Raw genomic sequence first — 25,755 nt, forward strand, 5'->3', positions numbered from 1 at the left:
TTGATGCAATTTCCCTTAAAATCTCAAGCTATTTTTGGAATTTAATTTTAAAGTTCAAGGTTAGGAAAAATGAATATGTGAGAAAAATTAGAATATGAAAAAGAATAATGCAGAGCTGTTTTTCTTATCAGATACCAAAACATACTAAAAAACAACCTTAATAAGAACAATATGGGGTGGGAATGGATGGGGAAATTTAATATGGGATAAAGCTGACATTTTATTTAACTATGAAAAGAATGGTTTATTTAATAAATTGTGCTCACACAACTGGAAATCACAATAAATGGCTATCACTTCTTCATACATATATAAGTTAATTTCAGCTGAGTAAAAGCCTTAAGTTTAAAAATAAAATTCTAGAAGAAAATTAATAGCTCATATAGTAACATACAGGTTGTGAAGACCTTTCTAACCGAGACAAGATATCTAGAAGCTACTAAAGAGCTTTTGGCTACATAAAGATGAACAATTTGAGTATTGCAGATGCTACAAGGCAATAGACAGACCATAGCTTGAGAAGTTGCTTCCAATGTATATGGCATGTAAACAATAATCATAATAATAATCGAAGAAGTCTGACAAAGTTATGGTGGCAAGGATTGGTGGTTGTGTGAATAGGCACCCCTGAATTCTCAGCATCCCTGGTGTGGCCCACGTTTTGCGACATGATAGGACCTATTATCTTCTTAGATATGTACTAGGCAACAAGGAAAATCTATGTGTTGGGGGAAGGTGGGGAAAATCTTGTTGGGAAGATAAAGTGTCTGATTGGGATTTAGTTTGATAATAAACTTTTGTTTTTAATAAAAATATTGATGGTCCTGACAAGCAAATAAGATAAATGTATTTATTTAAAAACTTATATTCTCCAAAGAGAAAAAACTTTCTTGATCTGATGATATGAAGAGTTACTGAAATACCGTTTTGTGCTTTGATGGAGCTTTCTGTTAATGACTTAAAAAGATAAGTGCTGCTAGCAAAACCAAAACAAAAACGTGATTGATTTTGGAAAGCTCATCTAGGCAGGATTCCATTCACATGAAACCCATATAAAATAATGATCTGATTCAGTATCCAGGAAAGATGCTAATGATTTTTTTCTTTTTTTGCAAAAAATGCATTCTAGTTCCTATGGTGGAGTACTGAGTACATACCCTTTGTCTCACTTGTCAAACTGGTGTTGCGTGGAAAGCTGTATTGCAAGAAGCTAAGAGCTGTGCTACAAAAAAATTTTTTTCTATGATTATGCATGTTTAGAAAACCTTTACTTCTGAGATTGAAATATCTAAGAGGGCTTTTAAAATATGTTATAATTCCCATATCATGGTACACTTTTATTATATAACACTTAACTTATTTGAGAATGGTGTTCTACGCAAGTCCGTTTAGGACCATTCTAAAAGACCGTAGTAGTCTGGTTATTTTATTTTAGCAAACTAAGTTTTGGTAAAGTAATTTTAATTTTCATCCTCGTCCAAACAATAGGATGATTCATCTTGGATTTTGGGAGGGGGTGCTATGTCTGTTCATATGTTTGTTATTTAAAAAGCTCATTTAAATTAAAAATGCTTTATTAAAGCCAAACCACTTTTCATTATTCAGGACATTTTTTAATCTATAGAAAGAAATGGATGTATTTCAAATTCATAATTTCAGTTAAATTTATGTTAAAGGTACGAAACTATATATACAGTACTTCAGCTAATTGTCAATAGAGTGGCAAATATTTACTTAGCTTGCCACTGTGCCAGGTACCATATAGGCACTGGGGAAGAAGAAAGAGAAAATCTCTGTCCCCAAGGTGAATTCATTCTAATGCAGAATTCATCTTGGTGAATAAATAGCAAGATTATTAGAATAACTTTAATATTCTTCATAATTATTAGCTATAATAGAAAAACAAGTTTTCTGTTTTGTTCCATTTCAAATGATTCCAAATTTTAAAATGAAAATTCTAAATTACTTAAAATGTTTCTTAGACAAAGTAATTTATCCTAAATGCGGATTGCTGCTTTTATATGCTGTATTATCATGTCCTGATTTCCAAGCCACAGATGTATTTTACAACTAATGGGTGATGACCTTCAGTAATAACGAATCCTGCAGTTTCTCTCTAAAACTGGGAGAATGTAGAGCTGTTGAGGTGGTATGAAACCGTTCCCTCCAGTCAAGATTTATATGATTAATAAAAGGTAATGCAGGTATTTTATGAAACAATAGTGCCTTGAAATGGAGCAAGATCAACTTGTAAAATTATAAAACAATTAAGTTCAATTAGGAGCTTAACCATTCACTATATTTTGGGGATTTTATCTAACAATTATTTGGTACGTTTTCAGAAAAAAATAGCAACTCTAATAACAGTTTCTAAAGGTCAGGGCTACTGATGGTCTTCTACTTCAGTACTGGTGCTTTAGAGCTTGTCTATAATTTTATGCCTTATTTTTGAAGCTCAGAGCAAGGGTCATTATAGATTTCAGCACTTAGCAGTTGGTTATATCCAATTTACCTTTTCAGGGACTCCTTCAGGTAGAGAGAGAGAGAGAGAGAGCATCATATTTTCATATAGTGATCTCAGGTGAACTGACCTCTAGATGACTCTTATAAGAACTTTCCATATGTGTGCACAGATACATATATACTTACAAGGCATATAAGCTCAAATCAGCCACTAATACACACATACACATATATACTCCCCACTCACGTTTGCTTATATAGAGGTATTTATCCAGGGTCACTATTCTGTCATTCATGTAATATTCAATAAATATTAAATGTTTTTCCTTTAACAATATTACAGGGACATGATTCTCAGATATTTATGTCATAACCGGCTCTTAAGTAGTTAAGGGTTAATTTTGGTATCACCGCTGGAGAGTATTGATAAATAAACTGGAAGTGGTCCAGAAACCACTGTCTCTGTGATGCAGAAAGGGGGAAGCCGAGATGTAAGGTGTTCACAGGAAAATGATGCCCACATCATCTCCACTAGAAATTCCCCAGGTTGAGGAAAGATGGCGATAGAGGATATTGCTTGTCCATACACTTTTCTTGGCATTTTCAGGACTCTTGAGGTTCGTATATTTAAATTATTGTTCAAGACAGAAGACCTGTTGTGGCTTAAGGATGAGTAATGCTAGAGGAATGACATTACCTTTCTTGGGGTTTCAAACTTAGATGGATTTGGTAATGCTGTTTTGGCATTTTGTCCTGCTTCTCTGTAGGCAAGATTCTATACAGTGAGAATTCTATACAGGGAATTACTTATACACTTACATTGTTCTAACGTGAATGGTTTAGGGAACTGATATTGTGATAATTATTTGTTACTAATACAGCACTTAGGTTAGTTTCAGAACAGTTCCTATGTATCTTGAGCCCCTTCTGTTGATAGTTCAGGCAATACGTCTTTGCATTTATATTCCTAATTTATGGTATAAAGTAATAATTCAAGGTGGCGGAAGTTACTACACTGTTATTTCTTAGTTCACAAGAAATACCTTAAGTTAAAAGAAAAAAAAAACCATTTTCTTGTCCCAGTAGAGTTAACCTCAATAGAAGAATATAGATGGGTGAAAAGATTGGTGGAAATAGTATTCATATTCGAGTTTGTGGAAGAATACTGCAACTGTAAGCTTAGATTCTTATATAAAATAGCCTAAATGAGGTTGTTTCATTCTGTGACCGGAAGGGTTACTTTACTCTTCAGATTCTTTAAATACGTACTGTATGTTTTAGGTTGTAAAAATGTGAATGTTGGTAATGAAAAAGGGCTTTTTTTCTGAATGAGGAGTGTGCATTTATATAAATACCACATAGAATGAAGGCATGTGATAGAAGCCGTACCTGGTTCTTAAGAGCATTGCTGTTAATCCTCTGTAATTTAAAACTCCCTTTGTCAGTTGTATGAATAAAATGAAAGTTATTTTAAAGGAGTCCTAGCAGGAAACAAAACAATTGGATTTTTATAATCAATTTAAAAAAATAACTAGTCTGTGGTTAAAACTAGGGTTGTGGTAACAATCACAAGCGGATGATCAATGGGCAGGTTTTACTCTCCAGCTGTCTCAGCAGATGGCCACAGCCAGGTATTTTGTACCTTTTAAACAGGATACATATAATAGAATGAAAATACTTCCATTTAGACCTTATTAAGTTGATGATAATATCTCAAATTTTTTCCTTTTTTAGATTTTTAACAGTGATAATGTATCTTTAGTATTTAATAGGTTATGCTCACTGAAGTTATTTATTATTTTTACAAAGAAAAACATTCAATATAAGAATGTCGAGGTGTTTTCCTTTTTTTTCCCCCCAGGTGTCAGTGTGATTTAGAAGTAATTGCTGAAGAGAAGCCATGTTAACATAACAACAGTTGATGCAGTTGCAAATCTTTCTGTTTTAAGGCTCAGGGTTTTCCCCAAGGAGTGATCCTGGCCGACTGCAGATGTTGAGTTCTCTTTAAAAAGAAAAAATAGTGCTGAGCCTGATACAGATGTTCCCACATTGCCCAGCACTTTGATTAACCTTTTATGAAGTATCTGCCTACAGATATCTGGATTAGTATGTTCCCATGTGTCTTATTAAAAGCCTGCCAGGCTTTATTGAACCTTGTGCTTATACTTTGTGTTCTATGGACAGTTTTGGTGCCTAGTAAGTAGAAAATGGAAAGCATTGGCTTACGCTAACAAGGATGTCTGATGTTCGCTGCTGACTTAAGTTTGAAATGGGAACCATCATGGTTTGATTAGCTGATTGTCATGAAAGAATAACAGTAGTTACACAAATAAGAGGGGCCCTGATTTCCATAGACAAGTTACTGATGGAGGACATACTTTGCTTCCTTTGGAGGTGTGTTAATAGAATTTTCTGCTATTATCGAATTGTTGGGATTGGGTTTCCAAGTGTGTGCCCATACTCTGGTCTAGCTCTGAGCCCTCCACTCAGGACCCACTGGCCAAAAGTAGTTCTTTAAATTTAAATAAAAATTAAATAAAATTCAAAATTCAGTTTCTTAGTCACACTGGTCACATTTCAAGTACTCAGTAACTACCTATGGCAAATGGCTACTGTATTGGTAATGCAAACAGAACATTTTCATTATTGCAAAAGATTCTACTGGGCAGCGTTGCTCTGACCTTTAAATACCTGACTGACCCGTATGCTACAGAATTTCCATTTATACTCTGTATCCTTAAAAAGACTTCTTCAATGGGTTTGTGTTTCCTTTAAATTTATAGTATTAAAATCAAAAGTATCAGCTTTTCCCTGGAGGAATGATCAGCTCCCACTTCTTTTAGCTTAATATTTCAATCCTCGGATGAGAGTTTATACTAAGAGATTTATGAATTCTTGGAATAGCTAATTTTTTTTTAGAAACTTGGACAGCCCTCAACAAGGGACTCCTGAGGTGATGGTGGTCTGCATATCTTTGTGCACTGCAGAGCTATGGGGAGAAAAACTGGCCCAAAATTCCCCGTGTTTAGAAAATACCAAAATTTTCTAGGCTTTCTTCGTACGTTATTTAATTAATAATTTTCTATTTACATAGCTATTAAAATGATTTAAATGGATGAGATCATGATCACTTTACCCTGAAATTCATTTTTTTTTAACCTACTTTGAGTAAATGGGTTCAAGTATTTTCTAATTTTCCAACTTGCATTGCTTTTATAATATGAAATACCTTTTCAAGTTATATAGTTTCATTGCAATGTTTTACAAGGTACACTTTCACGCCTTGGGCTGGGTCTACCCTTCTTCATATTCTGAATTGATTATGCTTTGGTTTATTAACACAATTAATTGCATAGCCTCATCTCTCACCTAGTTTATTGCATTAGCCTACGGAGTGGTTTGTTGTCTCCGGTTTGTCCCCTCTCCGGTGGCTCCTCAAGGCTGCTATTAGGATTGTCTTTCTGAGATGCACATTCGATCATGTTCTGCTGTACTCCCACGGCTGGCTGAATGAGGTTCAGAGTCCTTAGCACTTGTCCAGTGGCCTGTCAACAGCCTGGTTCTCATCTACCTCCTAGCTACGTTTCCAACAAGCTTTTTTTTTTTTTTTTTTAAAACCTTCCCTCTTATTCTAACATTTTTCTAATAAATGCAAAGGTCTTTATAATCAGCGTTTCTCTTTTCCCTTTTTCTGCATAGGTTCCCAACCTCATCTGCGTCTACTTGCTCTCTGCAATGAATATTTTATTTTACTGTAAAAATTGAGGCGGTTTTCTTGACTTGCTTCTTTTCTACCTCTAAATTTCTCTATATTTTGTCTGTTTTCTTTTCCTTTCTCTCCTCTCAGAGGAAGAAATATCTCTTCTTTTATCCAAATAACTGAACTAAAGCCAAACTCTGAATCCTTACTTCAGGGGTTGCCCCATGGAGTGTAGATTAAAGTAAATAAAGCTCTTTGCTTGGCGTTCAAGGTACAACATGATTTGGCTCAAACCTACTTTGCCAGGGTTAGTCCTCGCAGTGGTCCGTGCAGAGGGAATTAATTCTCTGTGCCTTGCTTTGCTTACTCCCTTGCCTTGTCTGATGCCTTTTCTTCTAAATGTCGTGTTTTTCTCCCTCATCTATAATGATTCTGAAGCATCCAGACAAAAGCTGTGTCCCAGACGAAGGCATTTCTGATTCCCCCAGTGTGCAATGCTCACACCTATCTGCCTTCCTAGAACACTTTATCATCACTTCCACTGACGTTCATAATCTCGCCTACTGGAGGGGAAGCTCCTTGGTAACAATTTATTACTGATTTAGCTTTTCCAGTTCCCCATAATGCCCACCACATAACCTGGTATTCAGTGCATGTTCCAAAATGTATTTTGAATGAATAAATGAATTGAATCACTTATTTCCAAGCCTAAACATTTTATTAAGTGTTATTTACAAAGCTATATATTTTAAATGAAAATTTCTTAGAGAAACCTGCTATTTTGGCTGCTGTATTAATGAACTCTGGATTAGGATGGGGAAGTGATCAGTTTCTTGTTTTAGCTGGTTGGATGTGGTGGGTTTAGACAATTATTGAAGGACTCAAGTTTGTTAGATTTACACATAGGGAGATATCTTGTTTTAACAGTGGTTATTTCATGAATTCTTTGGTGTGCTTAAATACTAAGATGTCAGGATTTATGATGAGGTAAACAGAGGTACGTTTGCACTTATACGACCATAGTTTTGCATGTACACAGACAAAACACATAGTGCATGGTGGAAGGAAGGAAACGGAGAAATAGGAAAGACATTAAAAAATATAGTTACAGGTTATAAGAAGGCTTGGTGCTAAGATGAGTATTACAACTTAAGTTTTCTCCTTAGGCTTAATGGCAAAGAACACTGGCTCTGAGATCAAACACGTGGGTTTGTATTTTTTCATTTCACAGGAGGTCCTCTAAGGCTGGGCACTTTGCCCCCTTCTTGTGCACATTCTTTGAATCCAGAGACATCTCTAATAGTCTGCTACCTAAATCAAGATAAAGCAGCACCCAAATTGTTCTACAGCAATTGCAAAAATTTTTTTATTCCTGAACTCCATTTCAACTTTATAGATATTAGTTGACCTGTCACAAGGAGTGAGGTTACGGTGCTTGACCTTTGTGTCCTCTGCCTATTTTAAGGGCAGGAACTAACAGCTCAGCAGAAGTGAGCCTCCATACCTAATCTTTGTCGTGGCAGCTTTCACTTCTATCAAACACCCGAAATTAAGTGGAAGAAGTTTCATATTGTAGGAAAAAAATGAAGATTAGCAATACCTATTGGAGACAGGGGAAAATAATATACATTTTCAATCTATTGAATCATAAGTTCAATAGTGGTAGAGAAAAATATATTTTGAAAATATTTAATTTTTAAAGTAAGCTAGAGATTTCAGTATCCTTAATTCATCGAACTCTCATGTTTTAATGATCGTTTCTGAATCCGTTACCCTAGAAAAACTAGAAATCCAGATGTCATGTTTCTTTGGGGTATTTCTCATGGTAGGTTGAACTCCTATTAAATTCCAAGCCTTCATACAGACCTTGGAAAATCCAAAGACAAATAAGACAGTCTCTACTTACATGGAATTTGCAATCTTTTTGGCAAAGGTAACCAAATAAAGCAACGATGAGAATAATGTAAGCTTTGGATGTAAAACTCCATAAAGGTAGAGTAGTGTCTGTTGCATTCACTGCTGCTTTCCTTGGCATCTGGCACAATGACTTGTACGTGACAGAAGCTGAATAAATATGTTAGGTATTTTTGGGGATTTTGCAGAGGAAGAACTTGGAGAATGGTACTTGATCCAGTTCATAGAGGGCTTCCCACAGATGGTGCTACTTGAGTGGGTCTAGAAGGATATGTAAGTGTCACCATGCGTAGAAAAAATGGCCACCAGATGGGACTGATTTTGAAGGGCATACCAGGATGACCGAACAGAATGGGAAAACACAATAGCATGAGAAAGCTGCAATGGTTGTGTCAGATGGAGTGTCCCAGGATAAGACTGTAGCGGCAGCAAGTCCAAATTATAGAAGGACTTAAAAGATAAGCTAGAAATTGCACTTTGGTATGAAGGCTGAGTCCATGAAGTATTTTTAGCAGTGTGACGTACTCAGGTTTGCACTGAAGAAAAAAAATCACTGTGACATTGATATTTTGAAGGAAGATGATAATGGCATAATGCAGACCAGACAACTGAAATATCCTAAATTGTGATATGAAGAAGTCTCACCTACAGAGATAAAATTTCCAGAACTCCTAATTCAGTAGAACAGATTAGTCTTTCTTTCATGAAAGAAAAACTTAGACAAGACACATATTTATTGACTATCTGGGGTAGTTTTAAGAAGTCACTTATGGTGTTATATTAAAAAATGTATATAAATGTATTCATACATACGCACCTCAATATGTTCACAAAATAGTTGTATTTGCTCTATTAGGTTGTAAAACGAAAAATTATTTAATGATAACGTGTCATTTAATTTACTTTGAAAGATTTTTAATAATTGTAAAACAATAATGACTTCATGAGAAATATTTTTTAGAAAGTTGACTGGACTACACTTTGCATAGATGTTGAAAAATACCAGGAGCACCATTAGAAAGAACTCGTTAAAGCCTGGTGTTCTAGAAGAAAGAGACACTTGCAGTTTCTGTGCAGTGGTTCCCAAGTACCCCTATGATTAGCATTCTTTTCCAAATGAGAACATTTTTGAGAGTGACAGAGGATCCTGTTAATTATTATGCTGGATAAGAGGTGTTAACTGAGGTAGTTCCTGGCCAAACCGAGACGTATTCTCACCTCTAAGAACAACCCATATAGCATTGGAAATATACATTTTATTTGATATATTTGGTATTCACAATGGTAGCTTTTAATCCTTCTCCAATATACAAATTGAACAAACAAAATATTAAACAGCACACTATAAACTTTGCCTTTACAGTAAGAACTTGGTCTGAAACGCTTTGGCAAGAGGAAAGAACAAAGGAAAAAGAAAGTTTATTGGTTATCTTGCCCTTAAACTCTCTAGGTAATAAAATGAACCAGAAATAATTTTTGAGCCCTATTAGACTGATCCAAATGTGCAGGTTATATGTGGGTAATGTGGGAATACCACAGTCAGTGGAAAGGACTCTCTCTAGCTTTGTGACCATGAGACAATACATAACCTCTCTGAACCTCAGTATCCTTCTTGTCTTTCAAATGAGTGCTGGAGTTCACAAAATAAGAAAATAATTTTCCAAAGTTAGGAAAAATGCCCAGTCTTTTCACTAATGTGAGAAATGCATGTTGAACTATTGATAGCATTTTAAGGTCATCAAGGTGGCAAATAGAAGAAAAAGAGAGAACATCACAAGATTGCATGGCAGGGGGTATTGCAATTTACGGATGATGGAGGTGTAAATTGATAAATCCACTCAGGAAGGCAATCTGGCAATAAGTATCAAAAGTCATAAAACTTAAAAATATGTTTTTATGCTTTCTGATTCAGAATTCCCTTTCTAGGAATTTGCCATAGGGAAGTAATCAGATTGTCATACAGAGATTTATGCACAACAAGATCCATCGTCTAGTTATTTATAATAGCATAGCAACTGGAAAGAAATGCCTAGTATTCAGGGACTGATTAAATAGCTTATGGCACATGCAGCTAATGATGAAATTATGTAGCCTTTTCAAATTACGCTCTTGAAGGATATTTAAGGACATGACTAAATGCTTATGTGTAAAGTTGTTAAATAGATAAATGGTTCACAAAATTGCATGTATAGTATGATAATTACTTTACAAGAAAGTACATATATAATATGAAAAATATGAAATTTATACATATGAGATTTATACATAATGACTAGAAGAATAAACACCAAAACGTTAACAGTAGGTATCTCAGTATCATGAGAGTAGAGGTGACTTTCGCTTTCTTCTTTATTCCTTGCAGTTAGAAATTTTCTAAAATTAATTGTTGTTTATGTATTTTACAAAGGACAGTAATTGTTGTATAATAATTTTGATTATAAAAAAGTTGCTAAACTAGATACTTTATAGTGCTAGCTCTTGTTCTAAGGTTCTAGAATCCTATAATTTTGTTTTAGAACAGATGTTGGAAAACTATGCCCTCAGACTTGCTACTTGATTTTTTTTTTTTTAATTTTTATTTATTTATATTTATTTTTGGCTGTGTTGGGTCTTCGTTTCTGTACGAGGGCTTTCTCAAGTTGCGGCAAGCGGGGGTCACTCTTCATCGTGGTGCGCGGGCCTCTTACTGTCGCGGCCTCTCTTGTTGCGGAGCACAAGCTCCAGACGTGCAGGCTCAGCAGTTGTGGCTCATGGGCCTAGCTGCTCCCTGGCATGTGGGATCTTCCCAGACCAGGGCTCGAACCCGTGTCCCCTGCATTGGCAGGCAGATTCTCAACCACTGCGCCACCAGGGAAGCCCGCTACTTGATTTTGTAAATAAAGTTTTATTGGAACATGACACTGCCCATTCGTTTACATATTACTTGTGGCTATTTTCCTGCTACAATGGTAGAGTTGAGTAGTTTTGATAGAGACTGTATGACGCACAAAGCCTAAAATATTTATTTTCTGGCCCTTTACAGAAAGTTTTCCGACCCGTTTTCTACAATGTTGCATCAGACGTTACCATCATTTAGAAAAACTAACTCAGTTAAAACATAGTTTAATATTATTATTTCAGATAAATATTGATGCCTAAAATTCTATAAGGATCTGTACATTATTTAAATAATTTTGTGAATGTTAAACTCACAAGGCCAGGAAAGATCAAGATCCAACTTGACTCATATTGAAGAGTCAGAGAAGTTTAGATGTGATTAGACCTAAGGAACATTAAATTATTTGTTATACATTAGTGACAACGTCTGAGCAAGTGACCATCTAATGAAGATCTGCCTTAGTTAATGGGAATGATGATGGTGGGAGAGTGGAGGGTTGATCATTTTGGAGCAAGAGATGTCTTTGGAAGGCACTGTGAATTCATTGATTGCCTGGGGAAGAGGAGAGAGAATAACATGTATACAGTGTATATGCTGGAAGGTTTCAAAGCTCAGCCACATGAGAGTCACTACTGGCTGTTTTTATAATGATTTTCCTGCTCTGAGTATTCCATATTTCCATCCTTCCACATGTACTTATTTATCAAGAGAACAGAGGTTTCTAATAATTCCTCTGAAATTCATTCCCATCTCTAGATTGTGGGCATTTTTATGGCTGGAAAATCTAATGGCATTTTTATTTGGAAAAAATAAATTTATGGGAACACTGTTGACAGTGATAAATGTGGTTGTCAAGTATTATCATTCATATTTGCTTGATATATTTATAAATATTTCTGAAAAATCCACATTTATCTCCTAAGTAAACATTTAGTTTTAAAGTACTTCATGAATGTTTTAATTTTTATATTCTTTGATAGATGATACACTTTGATAGCAAATTTTTCTTGAACTACAAACAACATATAAAATGCATCATTTATGGAGTTTTCTAACTTGCATTATTCTTTATTCTTCTGTCAAATTTTAGACAGCTCAGTATTTACACAAATTATACAGTTTATGCTTTAGAATCTGTACAGATTCTACTTGTAAATTATATATTGCATATAGAATTTCTAATATACATGAAAAATTTTAAAATAAGTTCTTTCACATTATCATATTTATATAAAATGATATATAACTAATTTTAGTATCTAACACCAAGGCCCATGTAAATCATTAATAGTTTCATATCCTTAGCAATTGTTATACATAAAAATAATTATCAGTGATTTGTACTGCAATCTACATGTATCTCACAAGAATATACATAATATACCTTGGATATACATGACTGACTCAAGATCAGTTTGTTATTTGCCTTCAGATGAACTGTTGTCAGGTTCATGGTTTACTGATCCCCCTTAGTTAAAGTGAGCCCACATTATTTTTGCTTCAAATGATCTGTATGAAGGTGAGTTAAATACTGTCCCTCTTAGAGTGAAAGTGCTAGTTAGTAGTTTTTCCTTTTCAGGAGGACCAGAGGAGTCCTGTTGACTGAGTCAGTTTCTCAGGTCAGGAAGCCTGGGTGCTTGCTCTGCACATATGCCCTTCTTGTTTCAGTGTGCAAGTCGATAGCTCCTTTTTGTGTTCCAGGACTTCTGACAGGAAGTGTTTAACCAAATAAATAACCTTTTAACTTTTAAGAGAAAATGCATTTACTTCCTTATACAACTGGATTCCAGTTGATAAGAAATCTTGATTCTAACAAATAATTTGTGTCACCATTTATACCAAGCAGTCTTTGAAAGTGCCTTATCTGGAGCAGGTCCTGGGTTGGGTGCAAAGTCGATGGGCAACGTTGATTCAAATAAACACAAGGAAGAGGCAGGCAGCTCAATCAATGTTAAAATTAAAAACGTGTATATCAAATAGGTGATTTAATAGCATTATAATTCCCAGGGGAATAATTATATATGAAAGGATGAAAGTAAGCCATGAAATATCTGTTAGTCTTCTACATTCAATTAGTCTAGGGAAGCTTTAAGAAAGAGGAAGGATTTTAAGATATGTTTCAGTGAAAGAATGTGCTCCCTTCTAATATCATATCTTGGGTAGCAAATTACTATTTCAGTGTTTTGCTTGCATTCGTAATCGTGGTCAGTTATTTAGATACATAGGCATAGTGAATCTTCAAAACGAGGGAGTAATAGCCATACATTTCTGCAAAGAATAGGAGTTTCTATTCTTTCTAAAGGCAGTTTCCTGGAAAAATTGAAAAAAATACTTATCTCACTAGAAGTGGGTAATATCCTAATTGTGGACATTTTGGAACACTATAGACAGTTTAAAAAAATGCTACTTTTGAATTTTCTAGATGTGTGTGATGAGTCTATTAAAAATTGAACTGCCAAGGTGTACTTATCAATATAATTGGTTACATATGTTTGACATTATTCCTGAGGATGAAGTGTCCATTAATTATATTCTTTTGACTGATGTATTGTGGCATAGGAAATATCTTAATTTACTTTATATTGAATTATTCAAAATTCCTAATAGTAAGATAGCTCCTTCAATGGGCAGCATATATAATATGAATATGAATTCATGATACAGAGTGAGATTTAATAAAATTAAATTTATCACCAAGAACACACTCCTACTTCATATACATATTTTCTTAATATACTTTATATGTACTGCTGCAAGAATGCTGTAATTTGCTTCTTGAAATTACAGCTCTCCAGGATGAGAGGGAAGCTTGATTTGATTAATTATGCTTACAAGCTGTTGCAGGGCGGGGGGGCGGGGCGGGGGAAAGAAAATGGTTTTGAGTTTAGTTTTTGCATAATTGCTGCTTTTTGGGATTTACATTACTTCCATCAGTTGTTGAGAAATGAAGAAGTAATTTAAAGAGAGAGATAAGATGAAGAGTTGAGGGCATCAATATGGAGCAGTAATGACATTTAACTACTACTCTAATGTGGTGATCAGTAAGATGAGAGAAAGCATTTATTAAAATGTTAGTATCGCACTTTGTAGATACTTTTCAATCTTTAAGAAAATAGTTATTCTTATGTTTAGAGGACCAGTTTCTTAGATGATCTTCATTTTATTTAACTGACAACATTAGATGTTATGTTAAAAGGAACACAATTGATTCCTTATGTACTGCTTCCTTGAAAGCATTTGTGATGATCTTTGAATTTGGTATTCATTATCCTACTTAGAAAAGTAATTGAGATTCATTTCAGTTCTTCTTAGTCAAATAATTATAATGAGACAGAAAATATTTATTGCTGGTACCAAGACAATGCTGTAGATGTGAAGCATTAGGAAAACAGAAAGTACATGCAGCACAATATCCAAAATAAGCCCCTGAGTTGTAGACAGTCTAAAAATTAGAAATAAAGATCATCAGAATAATCAACATTATTTCCTCTTCTCTATAATTAACTAGTAGGTATTGCATCAGACTTACGTAAAAGATAGCAAGACTTATTTAAGTCTGTGTTATTAACTCTGGGAAGTTAGGGGTGAAAGTAATTTCTGAGGTGCCATTTTCATTCTTGTTTCCGTTTCCATTCCATTCTATTCCTTTCTTCCTGTACACTCTTAATTCTGAGATCCAGCAAGAACCCCTTTCAACAGCCGTGTTTGGTTAAGATTAGCTTGTTCTTTTCAAGTTCACAGCTTCATAAATATGCATGCTATTCTGGGAAGCAAAGATTCTGTCCATGACAATTTGCTGTCTTGTGGCACGCATGATATAGCCTGTTACAGTGGGGAAATTGCATACACATGTTGACTGAAGAGAGTTTTACTGATAGGAATTTAAGAATTTCCTGGGAAGATTAGGAAAATTAACCTTTGTCTAGAGGGAAAGAAAGAAAAATTATATTTGGCATGTTTCTCTTCTATTTGTACAAAATATTTACACTGCCTTCCACCGTGAAAAACTGATTTAAAATATTTTCTAAGTGAATTTTCTGATCAAATATATACTTAGCATGGTTTGCAAATACTTATTTTCCTCAAATTTTATTCTTATATTGTTCTAGGTTAAGCACTGGGATGCCATAGTACTTTGATCTACTCTTAACTTAGCATTTATCACCTTCTGGTTTTCATTATTTCTTTTTCTCACTTAGTCATACATTTTGGAGGGAGAGGGCATTTATTTTAGCATCTGTTTGGTTCCATGCTGAGCATGGCACATAGATCATGCTCGATAAATACTGTTTAATTGGAAGATGATAGTAAACATCAGTGATGATCAAAATGATAGGAGTCTTCATTTTTATTGTGATAAGAATGTAAATATAATATTTTAAGAGATTGGTGCTAATTTGTTTACTAGAAACATTTAATTGAATTCCTGTTCTGAGTAAGGTTAGTTTCTTTAGCAGCAAAACTTTCAAAAATATCAGGGTACTTAAGCCAAGTTCTGTAGTCCACTGGGGCTCTACGGATGGGTTTAATATTAATAGAAACTCTTTGAAATCATTTGCAAACGTTGCATTCATGTCCATTTTTCTGCAGAGAAGATCAAAGCTTTTATTAGATTCTTAAAGAAGTCTGTGACTTAAACAAGCTTAAAAATGACTGAGTTAAAAGAGTAGTTGTTTTGGTGAACATTAAACAAGCTTAAAAATGACTGAGTTAAAAGAGTAGTTGTTTTGGTGAACAGTCCAGATTTTGTCAGCTATCACATGTTCTCTCTGTGCTTTATCATTGAATTAAATTTTGATAAAAAATTTAAAACATATGTTCCTGTTCAATACTGCATTCAATGTTTTAAAGTTTAAAAACACATTAATGCCCTTACTTTTTTTTTTTTTTTTAATTTAATTTAATTTTATTTTTGGCTGTGTTGGGTCTTTGTTGCTGTGTGTGGGCTTTCTCTAGTTGTGGCGAGTGGGGGCTACTCTTCATTGTGGTGTGCGGGCTTCTCATCATAGTGGCTTCTCTTGTTGCGGAGCACGGGCTCTAGGCACGTGGGCTTCAGTAGTTGTGGCACACGGGCTCAGTAGTTGTGGCTCACGGGCTCTAGAGCGCAGGCTCAGTAGTTGTGGCACATGGGATTAGTTGCGCCACGGCATGTGGGATCTTCCTGGACCAGGGCTCGAACCTGTGTCCCCTGCATTGGCAGGCGGATTCTTAACCACTGTGCCACCAGGGAAGCCCCTAATGCCCTTACTTTTAACCATAAGAAGAGACTTTAAACCAGAGGAATATTGGTAGAGAAAATCAACAGCTAAAAATATTAAGTGGGAAAGTATGTTACAAGGCTTATGTACAGTAGGTATATAGTATATAATTAAATATACTTCACATAAATGAAATATGTGTCTAAATGTGTAAAGACAAGGAAGATATCCTCAAAAGATCTATAGTGATTATTCCTGCGTGGTGAATCTTTTTTCTTAAAGTCTTTATTGAATGTGTTACAATATTGCTTCTGTTTTATGTTTTTTGGCCACAGAGGCATGTGGGATCTTAGCTCCCACACTAGGGATCGAACCCACACCCCCTGCATTGGAAGGCGAAGTCTTACCCACTGGACCACCAGGGAAGTCCCCCTAGGTGCTGAATCTTATAGGATTTAATTTTTTTCTTTTGGCTATTAAAATCTGTATTTTAAAACTTGCTCTTCAGGTCTTATTAAAAAATATACCCCTTCTACCATGTAAGGACACAGAGAAAAGTTGTCAGTCTGTAACCCGAAACAGGGCCTTTACCAGAACTGGGTATGCTGGCCCTCTGATCTTGAACTTCTGGCCTCCAGAACTGTGAGAAATAAATTTTTGTTGTTTATAAGTCTCTTGCCACCAAAAAATATGTATAGTGACTAGGTCTTTGTCTTAGAAGGTCTTTCCCTTAGAAGTTGTTCTTTGCATTTTGTCAGGCTAATTATTTTTCTTTAAATATTTGAAAATAAACACAAACATGTACTTATACACAAACATGTATGCATATACATATATATACATATACATGTAACCAAATGAGGCGGAATCTTCTACAATGACATTAGAATAATTTAAACATCATCGAAACAAAATTTTATTTGTCACTGTGTTTTGAGAACCCTATGCTTCCATTGTCAATGAATCTATCCTTTGCCTAAAAGTCCTAGGTTTGCATCAGGCTGAAGGGATGTCCCAACTTTTGGGGCACAGTTTGGAAGTTGCAAGAATTCAGAAAATAGATGGGCTGGACAAAGTAAGTTAACTTTACCAGCCAATGATGAAATGAGAGGTTCCCGTATTATCCATACAATTAGCAAGGACCCGCTCCACATCCTTCAACATTGCATGAACACTTTTTAGAGTTCTTCCTGTCTTTTTTCCCTTACAGGGTTACCCTGGATATTCATTTAACTATAGTTTAATTTTAAAAATATTTTTGTTTTTTTGGAAGCTAGAGAGTTCCCAGCAAATATTATGTTGCTTTGTGCTGTACCTGCCCTTCCCACCTTCCCAGTATAAGTCGAATGGATCCCTCTGACCAGTGCCCACCAAAAACAAAAAAAACAGGAAAGCCCTCTCAAAATCATGGAATCAGATTTATAAGTGGAAATTCAAAAATATTATTACCTCGGGTCCAGATAACTCTAATGAAACCGAGAGGACAAATGAACAAAAAGTATCCTAATGAATGAATTTGACGTTAAACTGTAAAATGCCACCATATTATGTACCATATTTGTAAAAGGAATGTAAGTATCTACATGGCCAGGGAAGCGCTTGGTGGAACGCCACCCCATTGTCAGAGTGTCATCAGGGAAGACAGATTTATAAGGCTTAATGAAGCACCTTGGTAATGTTGATATCCTATGTGCTCTTTCATTTCTGCCCTCTCATTTCACTGCCCACAGCCTCTGGAACAGTGGAGCGGCAGTGTACATATATCAAGTCATCAAAGCACATGAAATTTAAACTTTGGCACTTGGCTGGGTGGGGATGGGGGGAGACACTTTCCGGAAGTCTTAACTGAAGAGGGCAGGTTGGAGATGGTGTTAGCCAGAGCAGGGGTGCTACGGGCTGAACCCCGCTCTGCCTCTACCACCAGACTTGTCCCAGGAAACACGGGTTGAGAGCAGATTCAAATGGTTGTTCATTTTTTGGCTAGAAGGTGTTCGTCCCTCGTCTTGTAAAAGTAAACTAGATTTCCTTTGAGAAACCAGACTCTTCTGCACATATATCATATATTTGAGGTGGACATGACTCAGGCCTACACAAATAGAACATTTTGTAATGTCCTGTGCAGAGAAATTGATTCAGAGATGGCACACGAGACGGCAATGCAGTTTTTCTGGGGCTGGGTAAATCCACAGAAGATGTGGGTCTGTAGCTCCTGGCAACAGTCTAGCCACCAACAGAAGCTTGAGAATAAATCCAATGTGGAGAAGGGTGGGTTTCGAGATGGAGAGAGAGTGGGTTCTGGGGACATTGTTTGAACTCCTAAGTAAATCTCTGTTAGCTTTTTCGTTTTCATCAGCCACTAAGTTCCTTTTTTGTTTAATCCACTTTGAATTTTTTTTTGTCATATACAACACAAATTTTCCTAATGAATACAATACCTGTTCTTTCCTAAAAAGTGCACAGACTCTACATTAGCTGGACAGTAGACTCATGTTCCGTAGCAGCACTGCAGAATCTGACCCAATGCTGCCTTTCAGCTTCTTTGGAATTTTTCTTGTTAAGCTTCTAAATTCTTAAATTGATGCTTAGCCCAATAATGTTCAGCCTTTCTTTTCAAATACAAACATTTAAGTTTACACATTTCTTTCTAAGTAATGATTTAGTTGCATTTACCAGGTTTTTTTTTTTTTTTTTTTGGCTGCTCCACGTGGCTTGCGGGATCTTAGTTCCCTGACCAGGGATTGAACCCGGGCCCTTGGCAGTGAAAGTGCAGAGTCTTAACCATTGGACCACCAGGGAATTCCGTGGGCTTCCCAGGATTTGATATGTAACATTTTCCAATTTCCATTATGGTTCATTATTTGACCCATGAGTTATTTATATATATATATTTAAAAAATCACCAATCGTGATATTTTAATCTAATTTTCTTTGTTTCTCACTTGACTGAATCATTATGGTCAGAGAATGTGATACGTATGATATCTATCATTTGAAATATGTATGGATGTGTTTTATGGTCTGCTCTATGGTCAATATTCATAAATGTGCCACAGATGAAAGTATGTGTATAAATTATAACTATAATTTATATTGTTTGTTAATTCCGTTCAAGTTGTTTTTTTTTTTGGCTGCGTTAGGTCTTTGTTGCTGTGCGTGGGCTTTCTCTAGTAACAGCGAGCGGGGGCTACTCTTCATTGCGGTGCATGAGCTTCTCATTGTAGTGGCTTCTCTTGTTGCAGAGCATGGGCTCTAGGCGCGTGGGCTTCAGTAGTTGTGGCACATGGGCTCAGTAGTTGTGGTGCATGGGCTTAGTTGCTCCGTGGCATGTGGGATCTTCCTGGACCAGGGCTCGAACCCGTGTCCCCTGCAATGACAGGTGGATTCTTAACGACTGTGCCACCGGGGAAGCCCTCAAGTTGTTTTATATCTCTTTTAGTTTATTTGTTGCTGTTGTTGTCCTCTGTCATCAGATAGTTACTGAAAGCTCTCTGTTAAAAAATCTCCAAATATTATAGTGAGTCTTTCAAGTTTGCTTATTAGTTCTGTCAAATTTTGCTTTATTTATTTGGAATTTTTATTATTTTCTGTATACAAATTTAGAATTATTACATCTTCCTGGAGGACTGAATCTTTTAGCATTAGGTATTTATATTATTTTTCACTAAAAATTCTTATTGCCTTTGAATGTAAATGCATTTTAAGTTAATATAAACAGCAATATCACTTTCCTTTTGGGTAGTGTTTGCCTATAGATTGCTTTCTATCTGGATTACTGGGAATTGGCAAGTGCCTTAGGGAGTTGCTGGATTGAGAGACTGCTTGCCACCTTGGATTCTTGTACTTTCTTTCTGTTATCTTTTTAGGATTTCCTTTATTTTCTTATAGTCTTGCAAGCTCAGCCATGCACTAGAATAGATTTTTAAAAAATAATTGTATTTAACATTTTTAGGAAGTTTATTTTATCTGCTGTCTTGTGAGAAACAGAAATTCTCCTCCATTATCTGCCCATTTAAATCCTTATCATTCTGGGTGTGGAAAGACACAGAGTTAACATCTCCCCACAACTAGGGTGCCTGCTGGCCGCTGTTGGGGGACTCTGACCCCCAAGGAGATGGGAGGAACCCCAGAGTGAACCGCTAGGACATAGGGGGACCGAGGGGGGAGGAGAAGTGGAGGTCAGACAAGATCGGCACCCCTGAGGCCAGAGAGATCAGAAGAGGCAGGTGGGAGGGACTCTCCGAGAAGAGAGGGAGAGGAGTGGAGGGCAATTGCCTGGCCCACTCGGGCCGGGGAGACTGCTGAGCTTCTGGGCCGATCCCCTGCCCTCCAAGCCCCCTCCAGGCTGCATGGGTCCTTGGGGGCATAGGAGGGAGACCAGAGAGATCAGGAGAGGCAGGTGGGAGGGATCCTCCCAGACCCCAGAATGGAGGAGCAGGAGAGGAGAGGAGGGCGTTTACGCCCCCACTTGAGCCCAGGAAGCCTGCTGGGCTCCAAGGTGAGGTCCCCCGCCCTCTGAGACCGGGGTGGGGGCCATGCCTGGGCCTCTTCTGTTCCTTGAGCCTAAGCCCCACCCCACCCCCAAAGCCCCCAGGGCCTTTTCCAGCCCTGTGGATCCTGAGCATTGGCCTCGCCCACCCCCAAACCTCGCCCTTGCTTAGGCCCCACTCTCCACAGTCAAGGCCTTTCCCCCCCTCTCCTTTTTTTTTTTTTTTTTTTTTCTTTTCCCTCCTCGTTTTTACTACTGTGGTACTGATTTACCTTCTGGTTGTTGATTCATCTGTATTTTTATTTTTACATTCTTTCTAACATATCTGTTAGTTTCCTAGTCTAATTTTATGTTTTACTTTGTTATTGTTCTTTTTTTGTTTTTGTTCTTGCCACCCCATGCGGCTTGTGGGATCTTGATTTGCGAGCCTGGGGTCGGGTGGAAGCTCCTGCCGTGGGAGTTCCGAGTCCGAACCACTGGACTAACAGAGAACCTCAGACCCCAGGCAATATTCATTGGAGTGAGGTCTCACAGAGTTCCTCATCTCAGCACCAAGACCCAGCTCTACCCAATAGCCTACAAACTCCAGTGTTGGAAGCCTCAGGCCAAACAACCAGTAAAACAGGAACACAATCCCACTCATAAAAAAAAAAAATATAGAGACAGCAAAAAAATATGTCACAGATGAAGGAGCAAGGTAAAAACCCACAAGACGAAATAAATGAAGAGGAAATAGGCAATCTACCTGAAAAAGAATTCAGAGTAATGATAGTAAAGATGATCCAGAATCTTGGAAATAGAATGGTAGCACGGATTGAGAAAATACAAGAAATGTTTAACAAAGATCTAGAAGAACTAAAGAACAAACAAACGAGATGAACAACACAATAACTGAAATGAAAAATACACTAGAAGGAATCAGTAACAGAATAACGGAGGCAGAAGAACGAATAAGTGAGCTGGAAGACAAAATGGTGGAAATAACTGCTGAGAAGCAGAATAAAGAAAAAAGAATGAAAATAATTGAAGACAATCTCAGAGACCTCTGGGACAACACTAAATGCACCAATATTCGAATTATAGGGGTCCCAGAAGAAGAAGAGAAAAAGAAAAAGGGTCTGAGAAAATATTTGAAGAGATTATAGTGGAAAACTTCCCTAACATGGGAAAGGAAATAGTCACCCAAGTCCAGGAAGCACAGAGGGTCCCATACAGGATAAACCCTAGGAAAAACACTCCAAGACACATATTAATCAAACTAACAAAAATTAAATTCAAAGAAAAAATATTAAAAGCAGTAAGGGAAAAACAAAAAATAACATACAAAGGAATCCCCATAAGGTTATCAGCTGATTTTTCAGTGGAAACTCTGCAGGCCAGAAGGGAGTGGCAGGATATACTTAAAGTAATGAAAGAGAAAAGCCTACAACCAAGATTACTCTACCCAGCAAGGATCTCATTCAGACTCTATAGAGAAGTCAAAAGCTTTTCAGACAAACAAAAGCTAAGAGAATTCAGCACCACCAAGCCAGCTTTACAACAAATGCTAAAGGAACTTCTCTAAGTGGGAAACACAAGTGAAGAAAAACACACACAAAAACAAACCCAAAACAATTAAGAAAATGGGAATAGGAACATACATATCGATAGTAACCTTGAATGTAAATGGATTAAATGCCCCAACTAAAAGACACAGACTGGCTGAATGGATACAAAAACAAGACCCATATATATGCTGTCTACAAGAGACCCACTTCAGACCTACGGACACATACAGACTGAAAGTGAAGGGATGGAAAAAGATATTCCATGCAAATGGAAATCAAAAGAAAGTTGGAGTAGCAATACTTGTATCAGATGAAATAGACTTTAAAATAAAGACTGTTACAAGAGATAAGGAGGGACACTACATAATGATCAAAGGATCAACGCAAGAAGAAGATATAACAATTATAAATGTTTATGCACCCAACATAGGAGCACCTCAATACATAAGGCAAATGCTAACAATAATGAAAGGAGAAATCGACAGTAACACAATAATAGTAGGGGACTTTAACATCCTACTTACACCAATGGACAGATCATCCAAACAGAAAATAAATAAGGAAACACAAGCTTTAAATGACACAATAGACCAGATAGATCTAATTGATATTTATAGAACATTCCACCCAAAAGTGGCAGAATACACTTTCTTCTCAAGTGCACATGGAACATTCTCCAGGATAGATCACATCTTGGGTCACAAATCAAGCCTTGGAAAATTTAAGAAAATTGAAATCGTATCAAGCATCTTTTCTGACCACAATGCTATGAGATTGGAAATCAATTACAGGAAAAAAACTGTAAAAAACACAAATACATGGAGGCTAAACAGTGCGCTAATAAATAACCAGGAGATCACTGAAGAAATCAAAGAAGAAATAAAAAAATACATAGAAACAAATGACAACAAGAACATGATGACGCAAAACCTATGGGACGCAGCAAAAGCAGTTCTAAGAGGGAAGTTTATAGCAATACAATCCTACCTCATGAAACAAGAAACATCTCAAATAAACAATCTAATCCTACACTTAAAACAACTAGAGAAAGAAGAGCAAAGAAAACCCAAAGTCAGTAGAAGGAAAGAAATCATAAAGATCAGAGCAGAAATAAATGAAATAGAAATGAAGAAAATAGTAGCAAAGATCAATAAAACTAAAAGCTGGTTCTTTAAGAAGATAAACAAAATTGATAAACCCTTAGCCAGACTCATCAAGAAAAAAAGGGAGAGGACGCAAATCAATAAGATTAGAAATGAAACACGAGAAATCACAACTGACACTGCAGAAATACAAAGGATTATAAGAGACTACTACAAACAACTATATGTCAATAAAATGGACAACCACGAAGAAATGGACAAATTCTTGGAAAGGTACAATTTTCCAAGACTGAACCAGGAAGAATTAGAAAATATAAACAGACCTATCACAAGTAATGAAATTGAAACCGTAATTAAAAATCTTCCAACAAACAAAAGTCCAGGAGCAGATGGCTTCACAGGTGAATTCTATCAAACATTTAGAGAAAAGCTAACGCCGATCATTCTCAAACTCTTCCAAAAAATTGCAGAGGGAGAAACACTCCCAAATTCATTCTGCGAAGCCACCATCACTCTGATACCAAAACCAGAAAAATATATCACAAAAAAGAAAATTATAGACCAATATCACTGATGAACATAGATGCAAAAATCCTGAACAAAATACTAGCAAACAGAATCCAACAGCACATTAAAAGGATCATACACCATGATCACGTGGGATTTATCCCAGGGATGCAAGGATTCTTCAATATATGCAAATCAATCAATGTGATACACCACATTAACAAATTAAGGAATAAAAACCATATGAGCATCTCAATAGATGCAGAAAAAGCTTTTGACAAAATTCAACACTCATTTATGATAAAAACTCTCCAGAAAATGGGCATAGAGGGAACCTACCTCAACATAATAAAGACCATATATGACAAACCCACAGCAAGCATCATACTCAATGGTGAAAAACTGAAAGCATCTCCACTAGGATCAGGAACAAGACAAGGATGTCCACTCTCACTGCTGTTATTCAACATAGTTTTGGAAGTCCTAGCCACAGCAAGCAGAGAAGAAAAAGAAATAAAAGGAATACAAATTGGAAAAGAAGAAGTAAAACTGTCACTATTTGCCGATGACATGATACTATACACGGAAAATCCTAAAGACGCCACCAGAAAACTACTAGAACTAATCAATGAATTTGGTAAGGTTGCAGGATACAAAATTAATGCACAGAAATCTCTGGCATTCCTATACACCAACAACGAAAAATCAGAAGGAGAAATTAAGGAAACACTCCCATTTACCATTGCAACAAAAAGAATAAAATACCTAGGAATAAACCTGCCTAAGGAGGCAAAGGACTTGTACTCAGAAAACTATAAAACACTGATGAAAGAAATCAAAGATGACATAAACAGATGGAGGAATATACCATGTTCTTGGATTGGAAGAATCAATATTGTGAAAATGACTATGCTACCCAATGCAATCTACAGATTCATTGCAGTCCCTATCAAACTACCAATGGCATTCTTCACAGAATTAGAATGAAAAATCTTACAATTCATATGGAAACACAAAAGATCCCGAATAGCCAAACAATCCTGAGAAAGAAAAACAGAATTGGAGGAATCAGGCTCCCCAACTTCAAACTATACCACAAAGCTACAGTAATGAAGACAGTATGGTACTGGCACAAAAACAGAAATATAGATCAATGGTACAGGATAGAAAGCCCAGAGATAAACCCATGCACATATGGACACCTAATTGACAACAAAGGAAGCAAGAACATACAGTGGAGATAAGACAGCCTCTTCAATAAGTGGTGCTGGGAAAACTGTACAGCTACATGTAAAAGAATGAAAGTAGGAAACTCCCTAACACCATACACAAAAGTAAACTCAAAATGGATTAAAGACTTAAATGTAAGATCAGACACTATAAAACTTTTAGAGAAAAACATAGGAAAAACACTCTTTTACGTAAAGCACAACAAGATCTTTTTTGACCCACCTCCTAGAGTAACAGAAATAAAAACAAAAATAAACAAATTGGACTTAATTAAAGTTGAAAGCTTTTGCACAGCAAAGGAAACCAAAAACAAGACAAAAAGACAACCCTCAGAATGGGAGAAAATATTTGCAAATGAAACAACGAACAAAGGATTAATGTCCAAAATATACAAACAACTCATGGAGCTCAATATCAAGAAAACAAACAATCCATTTAAAATATAGGCACAAGACCTAAATAGACATTTCACCAAAGAAGACATACAGATGGCCAAGAGGCACATGAAAGGATGCTCAGCATCACTAATTATTAGAGAAATGCAAATCTAAACTACAATGAGGTATCACCTCACACCAGTCAGAATGACCATCATCAAAAAAGCTAGAAACAATAAATGCTGGAAAGGTTGTGGTGAAAAGGGAACCCTCCTACACTGTTGGTGGGAATGTAAATTGATACAACCACTATGGAAAACAGTATGGAGGTTCCTTAAAAAACTAAAAATAG

General features: G+C 36.3%; 1 protein-coding gene across 1 annotated transcript in view; it reads left to right on the plus strand.

Annotated features, from left to right (window-relative positions):
• The window catches only part of HS6ST3 (heparan sulfate 6-O-sulfotransferase 3), a 648,331-nt gene that overhangs the window by 191,543 nt on the left and 431,033 nt on the right, over positions 1 to 25,755 (plus strand). The window lies entirely within an intron of this gene.

This window comes from Balaenoptera ricei, chromosome 18 (assembly GCF_028023285.1).
Source record: "Balaenoptera ricei isolate mBalRic1 chromosome 18, mBalRic1.hap2, whole genome shotgun sequence".
NCBI classification, from domain to species: Eukaryota; Metazoa; Chordata; class Mammalia; order Artiodactyla; family Balaenopteridae; genus Balaenoptera; species Balaenoptera ricei.